Consider the following 9,965-nt stretch of genomic DNA (forward strand, 5'->3'; position numbering starts at 1 on the left):
CCTGAGGGCAGCTAAAGAAAAAGAACAATCACCTAGAAAGGGAAATCTATAAAGACTTATCAGCAGAAACTGTGCAGACAAGAAGAAAATAGAGTTACATATATAAAATTCTGAAAAAAGAAAACTGCCAACCTTTATCCAGTAGAATTATCGATCAAATACAAGGGAGAAATAAAGATATTTCCAGACAAAGTAAACATAAAGGAATCCATAGAAACAAGACCATCATTACAAAAAATATTAACCAAATCACTAGGAACAGAGAATCGACAACAACATTAGAAAAACCTGAAAATACAGGGAATCCAGGGCGGATGAGCCCTACAGGACCAGTGGTGTGAGTGGCGAAACAGGGAGGGTAAAGGGAGAATGGGTAGGAAAGAGGGAACCGATTACAAGGAACTATATGTGACCTCCTCCCTGGGGGACAGACAACCGAAAAGTGGGTGAAGGGAGACGTCGGACAGGGCAAGATATGACAAAATAATAATTTATAAACTATCAAGGGCTCATGAGGGAGAGGGGAGCGGGGAGGGAGGGGAAAAAATGAGGACCTAATGCCGGGGGTTTAAGTGGAGAGAAAATGTTTTGAGAATGATATACAAATGCGCTTTACACAATTGATGTGTGTATGGATTGCGATAACAGTTGTATGAGCACCTAATAAAATGTTTAAAAGAAAAAGAAAAACCTGAGAGCATCAGACAGGACAACACCACCCAAAAATCAATACAATGAGAGCAGCACTATAAACAATATAGAACTAAAGGAGGAACAAAGACACCAATAAAAGCCACACACCAAATCAGGATCTGATATCAGGGGCTCAAGTGGGAAAAGAAGGCTTTGAAAATTATGACGGCAGCAGTTGTGCAAATGTGCTTGACACGATGGATGAATGTATGGACTGTGATAAGAGATGTAAGAGCCCCCAATTTTTTCTAAAAAGCCACACACCAAAAAAGTAAACAAGAAACAGAAACACAGCAAAATGACAGCAACAAACCTATATATATCAATAATGACACTGAATGCCAATAGATTAAATGCAGCAATCAATGGACAGAGTAACTGACTGAATTAGAAAACTAGACTCATCTATGTGCTGCCTACAAGAGACATAACTTAACCTCAAAGACAAAAGTAAGCTAAAATTCAAGGGTTCACACACACACCAAAAAAATTTGCCAAGCCAATGGCAACCATAAAACTATACTAGGTAGTATAGCAGGGGCCAGACCAAATCCAGAGATACATATGGTAACCAACTAAAAAGGAGGGAGAAAATGGGGAGGGGGAGGAAAACATGGGTAGCAAGGTAACAGGGCACTAACCCACCCAAGGAGAAGGTATTGTTTGTATCTCCACAGGGAAAGAGGGACCAGAATTCAACCTGGTGCTCCAAGATGTGAATGCAACATACCAGCATGTAGTAGGGACTCAGTGGAGAGGTCTGAGGGGCTGGCCCCAATCCTAACTATGTGGACACCTGCTCCTCCCCTCAGAAGAATTTATTTCAGAGAACAGCACTGAAACTTCAGCTCAGGGAGAGGGACATGTCTGATCAGAGCACATGGGAGCAAATGAAAGGGAAGGAACAGAGAGTGGAGCACATCCTGGCCCACCAATCCCTGAGGATGATATTCCCACTCAGAGCAGCCAATCCACAGAAAAGACCATATGGCCAGCCTCACTATGAGACATGACATCCCTCACTGACCCATAGCCCTACAGGGCATAACACGGGAGACACAGTGTGGGGATTGTACCCGATCTGATCCCACCACACCGAGGCAACACACTAAGGGCATGCAATAGAACAGCAAGATGAACAGAGCAATGAAGTCCCCAGGGAATACCAAAAATAGACTTTGGGGCCAGGTCCTAAAGGCCAACAAACAGTCACTGAACTAACTACAGGCTTTTCATTTGTGTTGTTGTTGTGATGTGGTTTTGTTGTTTTGTTTTATCATTAGTTTTTTGTTGTTGTTTTGCTTTGTTTTATTTTCTTTTGTTGCTTTGTTTTGTCCTGTCTTGTTTTTGTGCATGTTATTATCTCCGCAGGTCTGTCTAAATAAGACAGGCTGGATGAACAATCTGGAGGAGAAAACAATGGTATCTACGGTTCCCGGGGTACATGGGAGAGTGGGAGATGGGGGGAAAGGAAGTAGTGTTATCAAACCCAGGGACAAGGGAACAACAAGTGATCCAAATCGGAGGTGAGGGTACAGGCCTGGTAGGACATGACCAAGGGTAATGTAACTGAGAGGAATTACTGAAACCCAAATGAAAGCTGAGCATGATAGTGGGACAAGAGGAAAATAAAAGGAAATAGAGGAAAGAGCTAGGAGGAAAGGGCATTTATAGAAGTCTAAATAAAGGCATGTACATATGTAAATATAGTTATAAATGAGGATGTGGAAATATATTTATGTGCATATATGTATAGGTTTAGTATTAAGGTAGCAGAAGGACATTGGGCCTCCACTCAAGTACTCCCTCACTGCAAGAATATTTTGCTCCATGAAACTGGCATTCCATGATGCTTGCCTTCCTGATACGATCACTGAAGACAAAATGAGTGCATAAGCAAATGTGAAGAAAGCTGATGGAGCCCGGCTAACTAAAGATATAGCATCTAGGGTCTTAAAGACTTGAAGGTAAACAAGCGGCCATCTAGCTCAGAAGCAACAAAGCCCACATGGAAGAAGCACACCGGCCTGTGTAAACATGAGGTGCCAAAGGGATCAGGTGTCAGGCATCAAAGAACAACAAATCATATCATTGTGTGCTCACCTCCCAGATACGATCGCTGAAGACAAAGCGGGTGCATAAGCAAATGTGTTGAAGAAAACTGATGGTGCCCAGCTATCAAAAGATATAGCCTCTGGGGTCTTAAAGGCTTGCAGGTAAACAAGCGGCCATCTACCTCGGAAGCAACAAAGCCCACATGGAATAAGCACACCAGCCTGTGTGACCACAAGGTGTTGAAAGGATCAGGTATCAGGCATCAAAAAACAAAAAATCATATCATTGTAAATGAGGGGTAGTGTGGAGTGGGGACCCAAAGCCCATCTGTAGGCAACTGGACACCCCCTTACAGAAGGGTAGTGGGGAGGAAATGAGCCAGTCAGAGTGCAGTGTAGCAACCATGAAACACACAAATTTCCTCTAGTTCTTAAATGCTTCCTCCCCCCACTATCATGATTCCATTTCTACCTTACAAATCTGGCTAGACCAGAGGTTGTACACTGGTACAGATAGGAACTGGAAACACAGGGAATCCAGGACGGATGATCCCTTCAGGACCAGTGGTGAGAGTGGCGATACCAGAAGGGTAGAGAGGGGAAACCGATTATAAGAATCTACATATAACCTCCTCCCTGGGGGATGAACAGAAAAGTGGGTTAAGGGAGACGTCGGACAGGGTAAAATATGACAAAATAATAATTTATAAATTATCAAGGCTTCATGAGGGAGAGGGGAGCCAGGAGGGAAGGGGGAAAATGAGGAGCTGATGCCAGGGGCTAACATGGAGTGCAAATGTTTCGAGAATGATGAGGGTAACGAATGCACCAATGTGCTTTACACAATTGATTTATGTATGGACTGTGATAAGAGTTGTATGAGCCCCCAATAAAATGATTTTTTTTAAAAAGGAACTTCCCTATAAAACAGTCTGAACATAATTACCTTTTTATTAATGTATTTGCTTTTCTTTTGTTTATCTTGTAAGCAGATATTTAACTCTTTTTATGACTCTTCATTGGTTATTGGCATGTTTATTATTTCTACAATTGAGTCAAATTTGATTACTTATATTTTCTCAAACATCTTCTATTTATCTCAAATTTCACATTTAGTTGTATGAAATTACAACTTCTATTTTCATATAGTTTCCCTAATATCCTTCTGTTATCACACCTAATGTTTGTTTTCGCTATTATTATATTGTTCAGATTTGTTCAAAACGTGTTTCTAAGAAGTCTAGGTTTTATCTAGTACTGAATTTTTTTCAGTTATGTTCTGTTTTTATTTTTCCCTTCCTTATATTTTCTTTGTGGTTCAAATTTGTTATTCTTTTTCGATGTTCTTGCTTAGTTGATTTATTTTTTAAATCCTTCAAGGGCTCTCCAGTGCACTGCCAACACTCTGTTTTGTATTTTAATATACATTTATTTAAGTCTATAAATAATCCTATTGTTAGTGCTCTAACCACATCCCACAGATATTCTCATTTTTATTCTCATCTACATAGTTTAAAGTGATGGATTTGCTTTCTCCTTTCCCAGAGTCAATTAAAAGAATCATTTAAAATTTTTTCAGAGTTCACAACTTCTTAGTTTGTCCAAATGTCACTGAAGCAAACTCTGCTGCCACCCCCAACACACACACACACACACACACACAGAGAAAAAAGAAAAAACCTATCTGTAGGAAAACCACGAATTTATACATAGGATAAAATGTCATCCCCACAATTCTCTGTACTTGTCATGTCCACCAAAGGCTCTGTCATGATCTGATAACAGTCAAACCCAGAGTCCTTTCTTTCAAACAGAAGAGGGAAAGACAGGGAAAGAGAGTTCATCAAACTTCGTCTTCTTTCCTTGTGGCTTGGTGGTCTCCTTCTCCTCTGCCTCCCCAGAAGCCGCCTCGCCATCCAAAGCCTCCCTGGCCTCTGCCACAATATCCACCGTGGTCTCCTCTACCTTGGCCTCCAAACACTCCACTGCTGCCACCTCGTCCCACGAAGCCACCTTCACCCTTGAGCTTGGCCCAGTCCAAGGTCACTTTGTTGCCATAGATCTCACCATCATTCCATGGCCACCTTGGCTGCTTTAGCATTCTCCTCACTGTTGAAGTCCACAAAGCCAAACCCTTGGGCAGAGCCAGTTTCCTAGTCGGTGACTATCCTGGTCCCAACAGAGCCATTGAACGATTCCTTTTCCTTGAAGATCTCCTTGCTGGTTTCTACAGACAGACCTCTGACAAATTGAAGTTTGGAACAGCTGGCTCCATGAGTTAGGTGATCCCCTGGCTCCTCGCGACTCCAACCGGAATGCTCTGCCCTCGATGTCTCTTTTATTACAAGAATTTAATGCTTCTTTATCATCTTCAAACAAAGCCAATTCTAAGAATGCATACCTGTTAGATTTGCCGTTCTGGTTCGGCGACACCTTGATAGCAGTTTCCTTCTCAAACAGCCCCTGCAGCTTCTCTTCTGTTGCATTGTAGAAGAGGTTGCTTAAAACCGGGGCTTTTGATTCACTGCTCCAAGTGGTCATCGAGGTCTTCCCACCTTGATGGTCCTGATTTGGACCCCTCTCCCCAGTGTAGTACAGGGATATGGACCAGTTGTCCATCTCTGTCCAATGCTTTTCTTCTAGGGTTTCCTCAGTATCAACTTCTGTCTTAAACTTGAAATACACAGTACCTTTACTCTTCTTGTCTTTGCTGATTAATTTGATCTCCACAACATTTTCAAAGATTTCTTTTAATTCATCCTGAGTAACTTTGCAAGGCAAAATTTTGGTGAACCATGTCCAGGCATCTCTCTTTCTTGTTGTCCTTTCTCTTCCATCTTGTCCTTTTCTCCTCCGTCTCTCTAGCTTAATATCTCATTGCAAAAAACTTTTAAGCCTGTGAGTTCCATGGCTTTTTCCAGGTCGTCAGCAGATGCAAAACCCACATAGCCAAACTTCCTCGGCATACCCATTCTGACGTCCCTCACAGGAAGATGGTCTCAGGAGCAGATGGTTTGCAGTTCAGGTTTCCAGGAAGGAGGTTGAAAGCTGTAGTTGGTTAGGTGGCTTCCACTCTGTATCTTGGCTTCAGGAGAGCTTTCTGCTTGACCATTGCCTTCTTCCGTTTTCAAGGTACTTCTTTGACAGGTTCTTCCTCTTCCTCTTCCTCCTCAGCCTCAGCCACACTCAACCTTCTCCAGGACCGCCTTGGCCAGCTCTTTCTTGCCTTTGGCTGGTGCAATCTCCATAACCTCTTCCTCAGAGTCATTGTCATCCTCTTCATCCCTCTCCACCTAATCCTCCGCTGAGGTGTGTATGTGTGTGTGTGGGGGGGGGGCTGATTTCATCATGGCCAACTCAAATTCCTCTTCATCCTCTTAGTCATCTTCTTTACTGCCCTCTACATCCTCATCACTCTCATCCTTAGCAAAAAAGGGAATCATTTTACATATTGAATTGAGAATCTCTTTTCTTTTCTTTTGCTTTGCTTTACACCTTTAATTTTTTTTAAATAATCATTTTATTAAGGGCTCATACAACTCATCACAATCTGTACATACGTCATCTGTGTCCAGCACTTTAGCACATATGTTGACTTCATCATTCTTACGACACCCACTTTCCACTTGAGCCCCTGGTTTCAGCTCATTTTTCCCTCTCCCTCCCCGCTCCCCACAAATCCCCAATAATTTATAATTTATTATTATTTTATCATATCTTACCCCATCCCACATCTCCCTCACCCACTTCTCCGCTGTCCGTCCCGCAGGAAGGAGGCCACATGTAGACCTTGTCCTCTGTTCCCCCTTTCTCCCTCTCCTTCCCTCCACCCTCCCGCCATTGCCACTCTCTCCACGGTCCTGGGGGGCTCATCTGTCCTGGGTTCACTGTATTTCCAGTTCCTATCTGTGCCAGTGCACATCCTCCGGTCCAGCCGGATATGTAAGGTAGAATTGGGATTATGGTAGTGGGGTGGAGGAAGCATTTAAGAATCAGAGGAAAATTGCATATTTCATCGTTACTACACTGCACTCCAATTTGCTCCTCGCCTCCTCGCAGCCCTTCTGCAAGGGGATGTCCAATTTCCCCCGGATGGGCCCTGGGTCCCCACTCTGCACTCCCCCTCATTCACAATGTTATGTTTTTTTTTTTTTTTTGGTCTTTGATGCCTGATACCTGACCCTTTCGCTGCCTTGTCATCTTACAAGCTGGTGTGCTTCTTCCATGTGGGCTTTGTTGTTTCTCAGTTAAATGACCCCTTGTTTATCATCCAGCATGTGGGACCCCAGATTCTGTGTAATTTGACAGCTTGCCACCATCAGCTTTCTTCAACGCATTTGCTTATGTGCCCGCTTCGATGAAGGTTTACATAGCAAATCATCAATTTTCCATTCAAGAATTGATAAATAAGGAGGACTGGGGGGAAATGGTGACTAGTTAACACTCACCCATCTGGAGCTCCTGCTGCCAGACCAGAAAATTGGGAGGGAAAGAGGGACCGGACTTAAATCCAGTGTTCCGGGATGCGAATGCAGCTTGCTGTCATGGAGAAGGGAGCCAGTGGAGGGGACTCGGCCCCCATACCAGCTACGTGGAGGACTGCCCCTCCCCCCAGAAGAATTTACTTTAGAGGAGGGCACTGAAACTGCAGCTAGGGGAGAGGGGCATGTCTGATCAGAGCACACGGGAGCAAACGAATGGGGAGGAAGAGAGAGTGGAGCACATCCTAGCCCACCAGGCCTGGAGGATGATATTCCCGCTCTGAACAGCCAATGCACAGAGTGGACCATATGGCTGATTCCACTATGAGACACGACGACCCTTGCTGGCCCATGGCCCTATGGGGGACAACACTGGATTGGCCCAGTCTACCCCGCCACACCTAGGCAAAACACTAAAGGCTTGCAGCAGAGCAACAGAGAGGTGGGGAGGTGGGGGAGCAGAGCAGGGAGCTCCCGAGGGAGTGCAAAGATAGACTTTGGGACCAGAGTGTGGCACCCCATCGGACTTGACTGGAGGACACGCCTAGAGGTCAAAAATCAGACCTTGATCTATTTACAGGTTTTTCTTTTAATTTTTTCTTTTTCTTTTTTTAATTCATTTATTCTTTTCTGGGTCATTGGCTTTCTTTTTGTTGTCATCGTTGTGTTCTCTTTTGTCGCTTTGTCTTGCTATGCCTTGTTTTTTGGTGCATATTGTTATCTCTGCAGATCTATCTAGATAAGATAGGCTGGATGAACAGTCTGGAGGAGAAAACAATGGGACCAATGGTTCTGGGGGGACATGGGAGAGGACGAGGCAGGTAGTGTTGACCAACCCAGGGACAAGGGAGCAACAAGTGATCCAAAATTAGTGGCAAGGAGGGTGTGAGAGGCGGGTGTGAGAGGTAGGTATTCAGCAAGGGCAATGTAACTGAGAGAAATTATTAAAACCCAAATGAAGGCTGAGCATGATAGTGGGACAAGAGGAAAGTAAAAGGAAATAGAGGAAAGAACTAGGAGGCAAAAGGTATTTTCTTTATAGAGGTCTAAATAAAGGCATGTACATATGTAAATATATTTATAAAGGATGGTGGGGAAATAGATCTACATGCATATATTTACTGGTTTAGTATTAAGGCAGCAGATGGACATTGGACCTCCACTCAAGTACTTACTCAATGGAAGAACACTTTGTTCTATTCAATTGGCATTCCATGATGCACACCTTCCCAACACGATCGCTGAAGACAAATGTGTGCATGAGCAAATGTGGTAAAGAAAGCTGCACCCTAGTCTGACCATAGCAAGAGACCCGAGAACTAGAAAGACGAGGCTCACCGAGCCATTTATCCCTCCGCCCTTCAATTAAGCCCACATGTGTTTCTCGGACAGGTTGGCACAATAAACTAACTACCTCACTTATGATAGTTGCATCTTCTCCTTCCTTTGTCAGTTTGTCTCCTCTTTGTTAGTTTTGTAAAGCTTTTCAAAAAACCAACTTATTTTTATTTTAAATTGATATATCTTATGTAATTGCACTGAACAATTTAAATAACTAATCAATACCTCCAAATGTTTGCCATTCATCTGCACCTTGATTACTGGTCTCCCCTGTGTGGGTTACTATTACTCATTACACCAAATTTAACACCGAATCCTTGTCTAGTCCATTTCTTTCTCCCTCCTCCATTTCCCTCTTGCCCTTGACACTCTGAATGTCTTTCTCTTGTTTGTATGTATGTATATACATATATACACATATATATATTCACTTACACTAGTGGTCTCACATAGTATTTGTGCTTCGTGATTGAGCAATTTCACTCAGCGTTATGTTCTTCAGGTCCATCCATGTCATGAGGTGGTTCCTGGTTTTATCCTTTTTTTTTTAAGCGAGACATAGTATTCTATTGTGTATATGTACCAGAGTTTCTTTATCCATTCTTCTACAGGTGGGCATTTAGGTTGTTTCTGTCTTTTTGCTATGGTGAACATGGAGGTGCCTGTGTCTGTTGCAGTTAAGCCTCTTACTTCTTTAGGGTATATACCCAGCAGGGAGATTACTGGGTCATAGGGAGTTTCTAGTCCCAGTTACAGTATATCTTTACAGTCTCACCAACAGTGTATGACGTATGAGAGTGAGTTCCAATCTCTCTGCAGCCTCTTCAGAATTTGTTGTTTTCTGTTTCATTGAATTTCGCTTTCAATGTCAGTGTAAGGTGATATCTCATCATTGTTTTGACTTGCATCTCCCAAATGGTGAATGATCAGGAGCATTTCGTCGAATATTCATTGGCCATTTGGATGCCATCTTTGGTGAACTGTCTGTACATGCCCTTTGTCCACTTTCTAATTGGACTGTTCACCTTTCTCTTCTTGAGGCACTTGAATTTTCCACAGATTTTTGAAGTTAGTCCTTTGTCCATTGTGTCATTATAAAAATGTATTTCCTGCTCTGTGGGTTATCTGTTTACTCTTTTGATGAAGTATTTTGATGTATATAAATGTCTTATTTTTAGTAAATCCCAGTCATCTTTTTTGTCATCTAATGTGTGTGTTTCCTTCGGTATATTTGATAGTGTGTCTATGCCCTTCAATAGGGCCCTTAAGTTTGTCCCTATTTTCTCGTGGATGATCTTTATAGCTCTGTTTTTCACATTTAAGTCTTTGATTCATTTTTAGTTCTTTTTTATACATGGGGTGAGGTATGGGTCTTGTTAAATTCTTCTACAGACGA

General features: G+C 42.7%; 1 pseudogene; it reads right to left on the minus strand.

Annotated features, from left to right (window-relative positions):
* Positions 1-4,553: 4,553 nt before the first annotated feature.
* Positions 4,554-6,190, minus strand: LOC101639450 (annotated as a pseudogene).
* Between the last annotated feature and the right edge of the window lie 3,775 nt (positions 6,191-9,965).

The sequence above is a fragment of the Echinops telfairi genome, unplaced genomic scaffold (assembly GCF_000313985.2).
Source record: "Echinops telfairi isolate 266 unplaced genomic scaffold, ASM31398v2 ScPeMD7_44;HRSCAF=162, whole genome shotgun sequence".
Classification (NCBI taxonomy): domain Eukaryota; kingdom Metazoa; phylum Chordata; class Mammalia; order Afrosoricida; family Tenrecidae; genus Echinops; species Echinops telfairi.